The sequence below is a fragment of the Pogoniulus pusillus genome, chromosome 2 (genome assembly GCF_015220805.1).
Source record: "Pogoniulus pusillus isolate bPogPus1 chromosome 2, bPogPus1.pri, whole genome shotgun sequence".
Classification (NCBI taxonomy): Eukaryota; Metazoa; Chordata; class Aves; order Piciformes; family Lybiidae; genus Pogoniulus; species Pogoniulus pusillus.
In genome coordinates this window covers 16,216,032-16,231,670 of record NC_087265.1, presented here as the reverse complement: position 1 = coordinate 16,231,670, position 15,639 = coordinate 16,216,032, and the positions used below count along the sequence as shown (strand labels likewise).

The 15,639-nt window shown below is 42.6% G+C and overlaps 1 protein-coding gene across 3 annotated transcripts in view; it reads left to right on the top strand.

The window, feature by feature from the left end:
* GLI2 (GLI family zinc finger 2) overlaps nt 1-15,639 on the top strand; it is a 468,774-nt gene that overhangs the window by 236,769 nt on the left and 216,366 nt on the right. The window contains exon 1 of one of the 3 annotated variants that reach the window (XM_064157450.1): nt 9,430-9,630. The exons of 1 other annotated variant lie outside the window; for it this stretch is intronic. The gene's annotated coding sequence lies outside the window, so the exon portion shown is untranslated. Of the gene's footprint in view, nt 1-9,429; nt 9,631-10,149; nt 10,346-15,639 lie in introns of those variants that run through there. One more of the 3 variants, XM_064157440.1, reaches the window with a different exon arrangement.

The window sequence follows — 15,639 nt, the reverse complement described above, 5'->3', positions numbered from 1 at the left end:
GCAGAAGGATACAAAATATAGTCCCAATAACATTTTTTAAAAGTCCATAAAATGTTTCTAAAACAGTCTTTTGTCATCCTGGAGCAGATGTGGTATAGAGAGAGAACACAGGATGGAAAGCTTCAGAGAATTTTCTTTTTGTTTGAGAGCATCCTCATAGCTCACTCCGTAAGATCTGCCTCTTGTGGGTTTTGTACCCGGCTCATGCACTCCACCACAGCTGAGCTGCAAATTAAGCTTTGTCTGTGCTGGATGATGCAAAATCATCCTCACATGTGTGATTTCCATACCAGAGTTACCTACTGTGCTTCCTTTTCTTCATAACCTTTTACTCATTGCAGTGAAAACATGCAGATTAGCATGCATGAAAGAGTTCCTCAGATAATAGCCCACACTCAAATCTCTTTGTGTTGGCCTCTCAGAAGTCTTTTGAGGTCAGGCGAGGTCAGTTCTGCTCTGAGGTTGGATTCCTCAAGGACCACAGAGGAGCTGCAGGAAGTGGTCTTGGTGACTCAGCTGATGGCAGTACTCCTGCTGGTTCTGCACTGAGACGATGCCCCAACAAGATGTGAGAATGTAATGTTTGCTTGGACATCCTTCTGACAAATGCAAGGTGGGGACTCAGACCACTTTGTTTCCAAAAGACCTTACAAACCTTTTTAGTAGGAGCAAAAATTGGAGTACCCTTTCTAGAGACTTAAGTAATCAAATAAATGTGGCTGCTATTTCAAATAGAGGGAAATGTGTTTTTAAAAAATATATAATCCTTTCCCAGCTCTTCCTCCAGACCCTCTGCTATGAGAGTCCCCACATCACCATGCAGCTCTCCTGAATCTCACTAAACCATTCCACTTTGTTGACTGTACTTCAGGAGGCTGAGCTCCCCTTGCTAAACTGTTACCAGTGTTAATTACAGCTGTTCAAAGCTTCTCTTTGACTTTAATTTCTGTTGACACTGCAGCAGAGGGATGTGAGCCCCTCTTTTACTATTCAGAAACTCCAGTGACAATCACCAGAGCAAATGAAACATGAATACTCTGAGCCTTTGCAGTATCTTCTGCTCATCTCTCCAAAGCCACTTCATGGAAGCAGAGCGTTTTGCAGCTCACAACAACTCTCTTCAAAGGTGATGACGGAAAGCAGACCACAGCTCAGGAGCTCAGCTGCAAATTGTGCAATGGCCTGAACCACACCGTGGCTGCAGCTCTTTGCTCCCAGGAAAGTGCTGTGTCTAGGATGGGCCATTTCCTCAGGGAATGTACACATGCAAGACGCAGGGCTCGATGTGGTCTTCTGAATGGCATATGTTGTTTGCTGTGGGCTTTCTTGTGGCTTTGCCTGCGTCAGTCCTTGATGAAGTTATTCTCCTACAATACAGTTCATGCTCTCCACCTTACAACTACAAGGTATATGATATCTCATGCTACGTGGCTCTACCCTGTTTTTCTTTTTCCATGTTTACTTTGTGTGTTTCCCTGGACTCATCCAGAATCAAATAACTTTGTCTTGGACAATTAATTGATCTGAAAAGCTGGGGAAAATGGGCACTAGACAGAAAACTTTTGGAAAGAAATACAGAGGTGGGCTGTGAATTACACCCCTAGGAGGGTCAGGGACCCAGCACAAACTGATGTAGTGCTCTGTAGTCTCACTCTCTTGTCATGCTCTTCAAAGGTGGTTCACCCTTCAGATGTGACATTCTCTGAAAGATGAGGGAAAAGCTGAGCAAGCACAATACTTTGGGGTACACCTGATTGCTTTTACCACTAATATTCTTGTGTGGTCAGAAGGGGGAAATGTGATTTAGCTGTGTAAGGAAATATTTGCTGGGTTAAGTATGTTCACATCAGAATACTGCACATTTTTTAAGGCAAGCTGTGGGAGGTGTGTTGAGAAAAGTCTTAGGATGTGCCAAACTTTTGGGCTGCACTAGGATCCTTTGAGTTGCTAGCCCTGGTCTGGGGGGACCGTACTGCTGCTTAGAGGTGGTGGAGTCGCCGTCCCTGGGGCACTTCAAGGCAAGGTTGGACGTGGCACTTGGTGCCATGGTCTAGCCTTGAGCTCTGTGATAAAGAGTTGGACTTGATGATCTGTGAGGTCTCTTCCAACCCTGATGATACTGTGATACTGTGATACTGAGATGCTATGACTGAATGACAGGACTTGAAACAGTATTATTTATGATATTTGGAATTTATTAATAAGTCTGGACACTAGTGTACTGTATTTGGTGTTTGTTGGTATCTCATGATGATCTTTGCAGAGAGGAATGTTGTTCTTCGCATGGTCAGTAAGGAGGTGTTCTCACTGTAAGCACCTGGCTTGGGGAAGCTCAGCTCCCCTGGGGGCTGCCTGGGCAGCTGGAGGAAAGCATAGCTTCTCCAAAGAGGGATTCACAGCGATAGCCTGGCTGACGTGCTCTGACATGACCCATTTACAACTCTCTTCTTCTGTAATGATGCATAGGAAACTTAGAGCAATACCCTCCTAGATTAGATGCTCAGTGAGGTGCCCACATTTTCTGTCATTATCACTATGTTGCAGTTAGTATTTCGGTTATGCCATATTGGCTGTGCCAGCTGGAATTGAGAATTTTGCAGTGATACTACACGATTAATTGGCCTATTTATAGGTCATATTACCACAGAACCAGACATATCCCATATTTTTATATAAACACAAAATCATGGGGCTTTTTTCATGCTTTATGCTGAACAGTTTTGTGTTGCTGATTCTGAGGAAATCAAGGACTAATATACTATTATCGTAGAATCATAGAATCCACCAGGTTGAAAGAGACCTCCAAGATCATCCAGTCCAACCTATCATCCATCCCTGTCCAATCATCTAGACCATTTCCTCCTCATGTGTAAGTTTGTTACTACAGTGAATTTTCTAAGATTGTCCATTCCAAATTTTGGAAAATTTTAGGGATTAAATGTGATTGGTCTTGGTTTGTTTATTAGTATAAATGTTGCAGCTTTCATTCTGGTTTGGAAAACTCACTTTGAATTTCTGCATTGGAAACAATAGATTGAAATAAGCGAATGGTTAGAAGGTAGTAGAAATGCATTTCAGACTTTTGGTGAAAGGTTATGTGGTCCTTTCTAGTCACCTTCTGCTGATACAGTTGGTCCATGAGTATGTTAGCAGACCTAAATTGTATTGGATTATTAAATAGCTACTGCATTTAAGACCAAGACACATTGCAGTGGTGGTCAATGTGATTTCAATCTATAGAACTGCACATTTACCTTGTGTAAGGCTACCTAATCTACATGTCTGCCACTGTGGACTAGATCTCATCTGCTTATCCCATGACAAATGCACAGATCATCTCCTGTGTGTAAAGCCAGCAGGATTTAGGCTCTGTTTTGGAAATGTTCAGGATCTTTCTGGAAGAAGGAATTATATTAGTGTGATAGAGCTACCCATCCGTACGTGTTATCCTAAAAATGAGTAACAAGAAAAAGAGACAAAGAAGTGGTTTAGTTCTGTGGAAAGGTTTCATGTTGTGCATTTCAATGGATTTAACTTCTGTCTCTGTGGATGTGTAACTTTATAGCACTGGTTCCCTAAGTATATGTAAAATGTATTCTGCCAGTAAACCAGGTTTTGTGCAGTCAATATGCATATTTATTGGTAAAACATACATACACAGTCATCTGTCAAATATTTAACTTGATATCTGATTTCAAATTACTAGAATAAAATAATTGCATTAGGCTCCAGATGCATATCAGTTAAACATAGCTATTCTCTTATGATAACAGGAAGTTCTGAACCTCACTAAAGATTGTGGTTCATAATACCAAACCCTATTAAAACAGGTATAAAATCTTGCCACGATGGCAGTTTGTGTTCCCTTTGTGAGGAGCACTGAGTAACACATTAAGTTCAGCAGAGAATCTAGAGAAAAGGGGTATCCAAGCATTAATCATTCATCTCAATTCTTCATGGAAGAAATCTCAGTGAAAACAAAAGCAAGAAACTCAACTATTCTGAGAAGCACTTTAAAGTAGCACTAGTTTCAGCTACCAGGTATTTGCACTATCAATCAAAGTATATTTATTTATCAGTTGAATCATATATTAAAACTCCAGGCTATGCAGAATAAGAGACAGAAGAGAAAATATTGAATGTGTACATGCAAAAGTACCAAAGCCTACACTTTCTGGAAATAATACATACATGCCATTTGCTGACAGAAAAATAGATTGTTGTAAAAAGAGCTCCAGAAATGACCTGACATCAGAATCACAATTTCCTGTGTCACAGGTTAGTGAGAAATTGCTTCTTTACAGCCTAACAATTCAAGGAATAATGACCTAACATTGTTCTACTGTGAATTGGGGCCAAGAGATATATTTCTACAGGTAGCAACAAATAAGAATAAACCTTGCAAAGAACTAGAATGCATAAATCCTAAAGCACAATGGAGAATTCACCAATTTTGACGTAAGCAATCTATAGAGAATATAAGCAATTTGAAATATATTAAGTATGATTGCAAACATTACTTGTCTCTTCAGCAAAACCAGGCTGGACTTCTGTGGGCAGTACATAGGAGAAGTGCTACTTAAGAATTTGGGGTTGTTCTGATTCCAGATGTTAATGCTACCTATGGATTTCTAAAATGTAAAGAAATTTCACATTGCCTTGATAGAGTTTTCTAACGCCTCATGCTGTTCAGCCAGCAGGGTCACACATCCATGTCCACAGTTTTTACTCATCATCATGTCAGTCAAAAGTCAGAATAAAGAACTGATATTTTGGATGCCTGACTTGATATAACTCACAGACACTTGATTTTCAAAGAAGGCAGGCTACCTCTAAAAAATTAGCATTGAAGATCAGGAGCCCTTTCCAGAACCCTTAGCATTTATACAACATGGGCTGTTGGTCTGCAACCCTTGGAGGTATTATCTTGAGAAAAGGGTCCTGGATACACAGGAACTCTCTGAGATGTGGATGACATAGTCTTGTTTCTAATATTTTTATTCCTGTACAGCCTCACAAAACTAGGATTAGTGCAACAGTCCCTGCTTTTGCTGAAATGTCCTCTGGAAGATTTGTAATTTCTCTGAAAACCATAGAAAAAGTGACTTACAAAAGCAAGTAAGGTGAGCTGTTTTCAAACACTTTATACACCCTGAAAGTCAGGGTAATAGAAAGAAGACTGAGCTCTGATAAAGCATTTCTTCTTGACACAACACTATCTGGCAGCCTGAATTTGGGTCAAGGAATTGGGATTTCCTTTCCAGCTTTATCAGGGACTCTTTATCTGACCTTGGATGAGATAAGCATTAGATTACCCAATTAATACTTAGAGAACTGTATAGGTTAAATGGACAAAGTTTTTTCAGCTGGGGGAAAGCACAAACTTTTATTAGAATCACTGCCCATTGTAGGTAATGTTTCAGCAGTCTAAAATCTGTGCAGATCAGTGAAAATTATTCATCAGTGTATGTAAGCTGATACACAGAGTGTACGTGCAATATAGTACAAGGAGCAAAGCATCAGATTGCACATTTTGTACTGAAAGGGATCCTTGTTTTTCTCCAAAATCTAACAAATTATCTGTTCCTGGAGTAAATAAAAAGTCTCCTTAGTTGTCCCTCGTGAAATATAGATTCCAACAAACCTCATGAACTCCATTATCAATGGCTGAGTACTGCTTTCTGTAAGTTCACAGTTCTGCCAGCTTCAGTTCACAGATTCACAGAACGGTTTGAGTTGGAAGGGATCTTAAAGATCACCTAGGTCTCACCTGCCTGACATTGGCAGGGACAACCTCCACTAGACCAGATTTGTCTCTCCAAGCTGTGCATTTTGTTTTCACATCCATGTCAAAGAGCGAGAGTTCTGCAGTGCTACATATATTTCTTTCTCCTTGTAAGCACAGTGTACTGCTCCCTCTCTACAACTGGGAATACCATGAGAGTATAGACTCAGACTCAGTTGTTCATGTTAAACTTCTGGTTTGGGTTCTGGAGCTGAATTCCTACTCTTAGAGCAAAACACACTTTCTGTTTCAGATCTGACTGGAGGAAGGGGCCCCTCACTGTTTCAGAAAAGGCCAGGTCTGACAAGAGTAGCCACAAGTGTGAACACTGTACAGACATGGCAGGCCCTATGTCTTTTGAAGAAGCTTCTGTTCTTCTTTTAAGTAATAGATGCTCTGTCTACTCCTAGTTCATGGTGAATGCGTGTTCAAACGGTTTACTTATCATTTTATGAGCAGTAATTTCAGTGTATGTAATTCATGTGAATAAGGTCCTGCTTTATCAGGGCATTGCAATTTGTGTTTAAAGTTGAGTGAGATCTTGAATGTTGTCTGAAATGAAAGGCAGGCTTCCAGGCTGTTTCTTCAGTAAGTAGAAGCACCAACTCCTTTGCTGATACAGCATAGACGTATCCTTTTGTAAGTGGAAAAAACAAAACAAAACAACAACAACAACAACAACAAAAATCCCCCAAAACTCAACAAACTATCAGGAAATTACTATTGAAGTAACAGTTTGGATATACTCTGGAAGGAGGAAAAAAATAAAATAAGACTTAATCAAAATGTAGAATGCAGGAAGATGACACCTGCCTCAAGGAACTTACCACCAAAGCTTTAAACAAGAAACAACACATACATGGAAGAAGATATGAATCAGAGCTGCATATCATCCCTATGAGTATTGTCTCATTGTCTACCCACAGTTACATTTCCCTCAGGTACCAGGGCAACTTTATTAAAAAGAACTGAATGTATTTTGCCGAAAATCTTTCCTGTTCCCCTAGCAAATTCTGAGCCAGCATTGCACAAGATGTTGTTAATTTATTAAGCATAATTGTGATTGATTTTATTCTACAGGTCCGAGGTACATTTAGACTTAGTACAACTTCATCGACCCCAGAGCTGGTGCAGCTGTTTAAATCAGGGCAGAACTTATCATATACTACTCCCCACTTGGACTTAAACCAGACATAAAGACAGAAGTTGCATGAAACATGGTTTCATGATTCTATCTCCTGGTGATCATCCCACATGTAATTATTTTCTTTATTCTAAAAGGGAAGCACATTTAAACATGATTTTTTTTTTCCCAGGTAACTTCTACCCGTGAGTATCCTTTGGAATACTCAACTGAGCCTTTTAATTTATCATAAAGATCTATGAAGATTTATAGAAATAACTCCTCTAGATAGGAACAGAACAGAGTGGAGCATCCTCCACTGGTTTTCCAACTATTGTCTTGAAACATCTGCTTTAATGAAAAATTGCAGTTTTCTTTCAGAAGTATATGAAACATTTTAAAAGCCACATTTGTGCCTTTTGAGGCTAGTCTAACTTCCTCTGTGGTTAGTCAGATTTGTTCCAATGACCTAACAGAAGTGGGACAGATCTCAGATTAGCAATCCTAGACCTGGTTGTATGCCAGTCTTTAATCATTATAAGAGCTTTAAAAAAATATATGATTAAACCCCCCTCTTCCCTTAGTGCAGAACATTTTTTAATGTATTCTCTATATCCACACATTCATGCTACAGCAAAGTATAGCAAGTGTACATTGTCACATATCTTTATATCCCTTCTTGGTTTCATCCCCATCAAGTTACACAAGAGCAGGAGGGAAGACCAGAGGGAAGAGCTGCACTTTGACCTCTTGTTCATATTTTGGCTCTTTTATGTATACCAAATGTCAGTCATTCTGTCGTCTATTTAATCTTGGACACCTATGGAAGATTAAGAGAGGGCAGTTCAATGAGCAGAGCAGGAGAGGGAAGGATGGATGAGCTACAGCAGTCAGATAATGTAAAAACCACCTCAAAGTTCTCAAAAAACTCCAACCGTCACCAGCCATCATCTTTCTGACAAAAAGGAGGAGTTTCCACTTAGGTTTAAAAATTGTCATCTTCTAAAGGATTGACACGTATGAATTCTAGAGAGGAAAACTGTCCTTCCTAACCACATAACTCCTCTGAATTAATCAGTTCATTCTTCCTTCTTCTGATTAAAAAAAAAAAAAGTTCTTGGCCAACAGTCTGGATGCAAATGTGTTTGTAACTGTGTGGCAAGAATTTTGAACATATCTAATATTAATTTTTTGCTTCTTTGTTTGGTCCATCCAAAACCTTCTTATTCTAACCCACCTTCCAAGACAGCAGGTCATCTTACCCCATTCAAGCAACGTACAAATACAAGTGGGCTTTGTTTTCCACAGGTCAAAGACTTGTTTTGTTCCTGCTTTCGGTAACCAAAGCCCCCCTCTGCATTGTGTCATGGTCTTTGGTGGTAGGTGCAATGAAACTCCTCTTAGCATGAAACCATCCACTTGCATGGGGTAAAGTTACATGTCTGTGCCAGCATGAACTGCATATGTGCCATGGGGAAAGGTGGGGTTGTCTTCAGATGGGTTAGTGGGTACATGATAGTACTAGGATTTGACCAAAAGAAAAGTTGCAGTGTTGATTGCCAAAATAACCTGTCACTTCACAGTCCTCCCCAAGACATGGGAATGAAATAAATGGGAGAGCCAGTTGTTATCCTCAACATCGGACTTCTAATGCCATTAAAAAGCAAACAAGCAAGAAAATAAGCACAAACATGCAAACTTCCAGACAGAAGGCACCCAAACTGGTAGGCTTAAAATCATAGTATTGAGCTTGGGGTCCATCCAGGTTGCTGAAAGAGGAAGGAGCAGCATAAAGCTAATTTTCCACTTGCCTGGACCTGGGCTCTATGTCTGGCAAATCTGCTGGCAAATGTTAACACTGCCCAAGGGATTGAAAGTGAAGCTGGGGGTTGATGTGGCATGTGGTTGCCATGGTACTGGCCATAATCCTGCTGGAGTCAGATACCCTGATGATATGGCAAGTTTCAGCTTGCTTGTGGGTACAGCACGATGACCCTCCCCAGCAGCATCTGGTTGTATTTTAAACTTCTGATAAATTCCATAGCCAAAGAAATCAAAACAAATCAAGCAACAGTCCCAGTCTGGCCAAAGTCCAAGTTAAAACTGCTGCATTTCTCTTTAGTGTGACTGTTAATGCACCAGATCAGTGCAAAAGCCAAGATCTCTGGAGTAGAAGCGGGGCACTTCTGTGAGATTCTTTTTCCTCTCCTGGTAACCTCGATCCCAAAACATCAGGATTAAAATAGATTATCATGCTCTGGTGAGGCGGGTTACCGCCTTTAGGGGAAAGTCTTCAATGAACGCTTCTGCCACCGAACATGTTCCTCTCGAAGGCTAAAGTCGCCCGTTGGCAGAGCTGGCTCCTCGCTGGGCTACAGCCACAGTACGGGCCAAGCCTAGTCAGGTATGCCGAGATACTCCGTAGGGTTTTGGTGCTTCCAGCCCCGCCGGAGCGGCAGCTTGAAAAGTAGCGCGAACTCCGAGGGAAAAACACCAAACCTCACCAAAGTTGGAGGGAAGCCACTCGCCAGCTCCATCTCCGCCTCAGCGCGAGTGAATCGCGCAAGGCCAAACTTTTGTTGTTTGGGGAGGGAGGGGCGCTGCTTTCGCCGAAGAAGGGTCTTTTTGTGGGTTTGCTGCAGCTGCCCTCCAGCTGAGCGGGCTGAGGAGGGGCTGCTGGCGGCCCCGTTCCCGAGCGGCACCGCACGGCCGGAGGAAAAGGGTAAGCGGATCCCACCTAACTGCTAGAGAGCCCCACACCCGAAACGGTGCAGTTCGCCGAGGCGAGAGGGTGATTCAGGATGTAAAGGGATGGGAAGAGACAGGGGGGTCCGAAGCGATGTCCTGCTCCCGAGCAGACAGGGTGGGAAGGTTTTGATCCCCTCCTCCTCCCCTCCCCCCCCCCCTCTTTTTTTTTGGCCGGGGGGGGGGGGGGGGGGGGGGGGTTGGGGTTGGGGGGTTGGGGCAAGAGAAGACAGACCCTACAGCGAGTTTCCCTCTTGTGTCAGGGCTTGAAAGTGCTGCAGCCTCTTCCCTGCGGGCTGCTCAACCTGTGTCTGTGTATACGTACATACAGAAAACTATGTGTATGTGTGCACACCGTGTCCCGCCACCGGCCCGGGCTGATGGGCAGCAGGAGCAGCTCCGCAGCGTCCCGCACCCCTCCAAACTGCCCCCCCGGCCCTGCCTTCCTCCCCGCCCGTGTCTGCGGAGCAGCTCCGCGGCAGCAGCCAGGAGAACGCGGAGCCGCCGGCGGCATTCGCGGCAGCTTTTGGCGAGGAGCGGAGCAGAGTTAAGGGGAGAGGCACAAAAGGGAAGGACGGAGGGAAAGTCCCTCCCACGCCCCCCTCCCCCAAGTTTATGATGGGGGTCCGGAGGAGCAGCTCTGCTCCGCAGCAACCGCTCGCCTGCTGAAAACTTGCTTCTTCGCTTTTAGGGTAAAGTTGATGCTTATTTTCTCTTTTTATTGTGCATTTTGTTTATTCTCCCTCTTCTCCTTCCCCCGCTTTTGTCGGAGGTGCCCTGTGGGGTGAGGGAGGGTAGAAATTTTGCGAGGAGCTCTCCCCCAGCGGGTGCTCGGGGCGGGGGGTCCTGTCCCATGTTCCCCTCCTCCCGCAGGTGAGCGGAGGGGATGCGGTCGCGCGTGTGTGTCCGCGGTGTGTGACTCCCCCCGCCTCAGACTCCGCCGGGACTAGGCTGTGCCTCTACGGCCATTGTTTTGCCCGGGGTCTGCGGTGACAGTCGTAGCCCCGAGCTGCTGCGGGGACCGCCTCGCCCTGGTCCCGCAGGACGGCTGGGCTCTCCACAGCCAGCAGTGAGTTTGTATTTCTTTTTTTTTTTTTTTTAATTAAGTTATCCCCTGCACCTGGGAAGGGGCAATCTTTCGACAAGTATATTTGCTGAGGAATTTAAAAAATTCCCTGCTGCAACTTGATCCCTGTGTGATGAGGAGCGGCTCGGAGAGACCCGGACTCCAATCCTATTAAGGACTTATAGAGAGTTGAGAGTTTTCCCCCCAGACTCGGAGGCTTTAAAACAATCGAGGAGGAGGGGAGGGAGATGGACTCATCTAGATGCCTTCTCTGCCTCAAGCGATTGCCATCATTTCCTGGGAAACCTGACTTTTCCAGCGCAGGGGCTAAGGGCGGTTTATCAGCGGTCGTGCCGCTGGCTCTGCTGATCATTTTCCAGCGGTTGTGCGGTTTTTTATACATTTACCTTTATTTTGCCGACCTGCAGCCTGGGCTTCAAAACTTGGCGGGATGGGGCCGCTCCTCTGCGCGGGCGCGGTGGCCGTGTGCGCAAAGCCGCGCCCCCTCCGCGGGGTCGGGACCAGCACTCCTTGGGTGAGCCGGGCCCGGGGGCCGCCGTGCCCTCCCGGTACATTTCTGTGGGGGGGGTAAATGCCTCCTGCGCGGGGGTCATCGGGACTGATGCGGCGAAACTTGTGCCTGCCTATAGATGCCCCCGTGTGTCCTGCAGCTGCGGTGCTGGAAAGCCTTTTGCCCGCCTTTCTGCCCATATAAATTAGCATTTTATTGGCGTATCGTGTTTATATTTTTACAGCCACTGATAAAAGGACCAGTTGTAAAACTTTGTCCACCCCCTGCCAATCCCCTTCACTTTTTAATTTTATTTTGGTGTTGTTTTTTTCTTTGCAACTGAGGCTCTTGGGACGTACAAGAATTTGAAAGCAAACGTTTGACTAGCATGCTGCATAAACCAGCATTTTAAACAAATATTGTATTGGCATGCTCTGTAGAGTTGGTGCCAGAAAAGTAAAGTAAATAAGCCATGAAATTCAAAATATACAGAAGTGGAATAGACTGATTGGTTCTAAAGCTTGCTGATTTGATCTGTTTGTTCTAGCTACCTTGCTAAAAACAAAAAACCCACCACTTTGGGGCTTTTTTAGTTCTAAGCTAATTCACTTCACTAGAAAAGAGACTACATTCACCTGGAAAAGAGGATCTTCCTAAATAATTGTCTGTGGTCCTGGGTAAAATGCATGGTAATTGCTGCAAGCAGCAACTACAGTTGGTGAATTGGTTTGGTTCAACTTTTTTGATGGGTGGATATGGTAATTTGTATTTTGGCTGGAACTTGAGAAAACGTTGACACCTGTCAGACTTTGAATTGCAATAAAAATGTCATATTGAACGTTATTGCAAAGTGACAACTTTTAAGAAGTGAATGAAATTCATTATGGCTTCTCCACTGTAAACAACTCTTGGAAATTTGTCATTTGATTGAAAACATGACCTATCTGTAGCAGTGAAAAGTGCCTGATCCACTGAAGATGAACTGTTAATCTACGGGTATGTGTATATCCAAGCCTCTGGTGTATGTTTGTGAAAGAGCTAATCTTTAAAGCAAGGTGAGGTAAGATTCACTTGATCTCAAATGTTGTTATTGCTTAAAGTATGAGACTTTGAAGTGCCCAGAAATGCAACTGCTGTTCTTCAAAGAAAAACAGATCTCAAGGGCTGTATCCAACTTCCTTTCAGTGTCTTTTTTTCCAGTGTGTCAAAGGAGATGTATACAGATGGACAAATACTCTTGGTATTAGGTCATTCTTTTTGGGAAAAAGAGCCATAGAAAGTTTGAACAAGATGCATATGCCAGTATAAATCTAATGTAATTTCCCTGAAGCTGCTCCAGTTTATACTTGTATGAAAGAAAACATAACTTGACCTCAGATAGACAATACGCAGCAGTCTGCATTCCTTAACGTCACCCTGAGCACTGAAGTCTCATGTAGAAAAGACAGCCTAATTGTGGGATATAAATATTATGACCAGGATTATGGGCATTGTTTTGAAAACCGTTTAAAACTTTTATGGCAGTGAGTAATTTTTGAGTATGGTTTCTGTGATTCTAATGATCTTACTGATTTACACCACAAATTCCCCTTCAGTGGCATATTTATGTAAAAAGTGTACAGGCTCTGGAGCTATGTGATCAGCTGCACAGAGGAAGGGTTATGCGATCACTACAGCATTGTAGAACTTGAAAATATATTTTTCATGATCCTGATACTTTGTTTCTTTTCAGACAGGTTGAGTTCTTCTAATGAGTTTTCCAGTCCTCTAGCCCCATGTTTTTGTTGTTGTTGTTGAAGGATATGCTAGAGCAGCTAATCTAATATCAATAACCTTAACCCCACATTCTCCTCTTCTAAGTACAGAGAACACTTGGTTAACTACCTCCCCCAAGTTTTCGTGGCATACTGTAAGGCAGTTGTTTGCCCTGTAGTCTGAAAGGTACACAGATACTACAGGCTTTTGTACTCTCAGAAGTGCTCTGTTCATAGTGAAGTTTCCAGTGCAGATTAGCGGAGGCAGTGGAGTCAGTAAGCGGTCACCACAATCTGTATGCATTTGTGCAGCAAACACCTATCTATTGCTCCATCACAAAGCCTCCACTTAATAATCTGGCCGAGGATTTCAAGGCAGCGAGTTTTTTTCAAAGAAGCTACTTAGGGACATTAGATGTGACTATAGCATCAAACTAATTAGTTGCCACTCCATTGCTGTGAAGCTTCCAGGGCTTTATAGAAATGCGGTATTTGCACTTCTTACTTGCTGCTGAGGCATTGAGGTTAAGCAGTCTCTGGTTTTTGTCTGTTTTTTTACTGATGGGAAAGATTCCAGGGCATTGTTCGAGAGCTGCACAAACCCTACTATATACCTAGGTAAATATTTTAAACAGTTGCTCATTTGGACAACTTGCCACAAAGCATTAAGTGGTATTTAGGGTTTGCTTCAACTCTGTTCCCAGGGCATTTTTAAAGAAAAACAAAACAGTAGGAGGTATTTGGGAATTAATTGAAACAACACTAAGTGAAGTGGCAAAGAATGAGTTGTAGTATGAATGATGCCAAGAAGACGTTGTGTAGAGAAGTAAATATTACTTGTGTGCCTGTGCATCCCTGCACATGAGTACACACATGCATGCATGTACACAGCAGATCCCAGATAATCTAGAAATTAACTGCTGTTGGATGTACAAATAATGAGCATTGGATCTTGTTCAGTAGTCTTGATAGTTGCAGAGACAACATTGCAGGTTTTCCTTGTGAACAAGTGACTGGAAAAGAAATACTAGGTAATGAGGTGTGATTTTCTGCAGACCAGCCCCAGTTGGGAGTGAATACAAGGTAGATGGGTATAGTCCAGGAAAGGCCACAGAACTTGTCTTCCTTCATGCTCTTCTACTGTAAAACCACACACCATGCCCTTTAGCTTACTGTAAACTAAACAAAATCAGATACACAAAAGATGGTATGCACAGCACAAAGGGAACAGAACAGCTGTCCTGTAATTCAAGAGTAGCTCAGAGCTATTAAAAATATTTGGGATTTGTGGATATTCAGTACCACTGAAAAATAGGCCTTGATGCCTGGAAGTGAATGCTAGAACTATAAAACATTTGGAATTAACCTACTTTGGGCCCGTGCTGCGATGAGTGGGGGGCATTTCTGGTACTGTCATGGGCATGGTTGCCCAGATACAAGAGTCACTGGTGAATCTTTTCTCATAATTTCACAGTTATTTGCAATTGGCTGTCACCTCCCCAAAACTGTAAATATTCTAAGAGGAAACAATACAAATTAGAACTGTAGGTACCAGGATCTTTGTACTGGATGTATTTCTTTTACTTTCTAAGTGTTCTTTTTCATATGAAAAGAGTTTAGCAGCTTTATCCTTATTCAAGTCTTTTCTTTTTGTATCTACTGGGGAGAAAACCATTAATTTTGAGGAATGGTGAGAGTAAGCCTTAAGCTCTCTTTGACGTTTTAGTTTAACTTGAATAGGTTAATTTTATTTTATTTTTTTTTTAAAGAAAACAAGTTGTGGGAAGTGTGTTTTAACTGTGAGCGCCTGATTTCAACCATTAGCATAAGAAAAAAAGTTTTAGTGCATTTGCTATTGTATTGAATGAAGAGTTCCAACAGTCAGGGGAAAGAAAGTAAAAGGCTGTAAAGAAATGATGGTCTATTCAGATTATTCAGCAGCCCAAAGCTCTGGTCATCTGCCTCTGAAATCTGTGATCGGGCTATCACTTTTATCTTCCTGTGCCTTTCTCTCGCCTTTTTCACATGTTCAGTTTTGTCAAGGTTTATTGATCACGTTTTCTTCTCTGCAAGTCTGTGGAAAATTTAACGAACCAAAAACAACAGAGAAATAAAAGGAACTTTTTATTCATTAGCACTAGATTGAATTTTATTCTATAGTGACTACTCTGCTGCCTCCCACGTGCATTATTGTGTCATTCCTGCAGGACTTAGAGGACATACAGTGGGGATAGCTGCACTATTAATTCTTTTCCAGGGAAAAGTTTATTTGATGTCGTGATCTCATGGCAGATCCAACCTTGCTTCTTGTCCCTTCTTTTCTGCCCTCCTGACATTCACATTCCTGACTGGGATGCTTCTGCCGTTAAATACCTTAAAGTGTGTATTCCGCAGAGCATTCATCTCTTCAAGAATGAAATGTATTTGCTACCTTGCAATTACACCCAAATTTAAATGATTGCTGATTAGTAGTAATTATTTACAATCCTGATTGTTTTGGTGCTGTGATCCTTGTTCATTACACATCTGCTTTGCTGTGGTGCTGCCCCAGAGCGCTTTGTGATGCAAATGCTTTTGTTAACTTACAAATAGTTTCAGTATCTAGATCATCTCAGGTGACATATTTAAGTCTGTTCTTTTTTCCCAGATGGACTT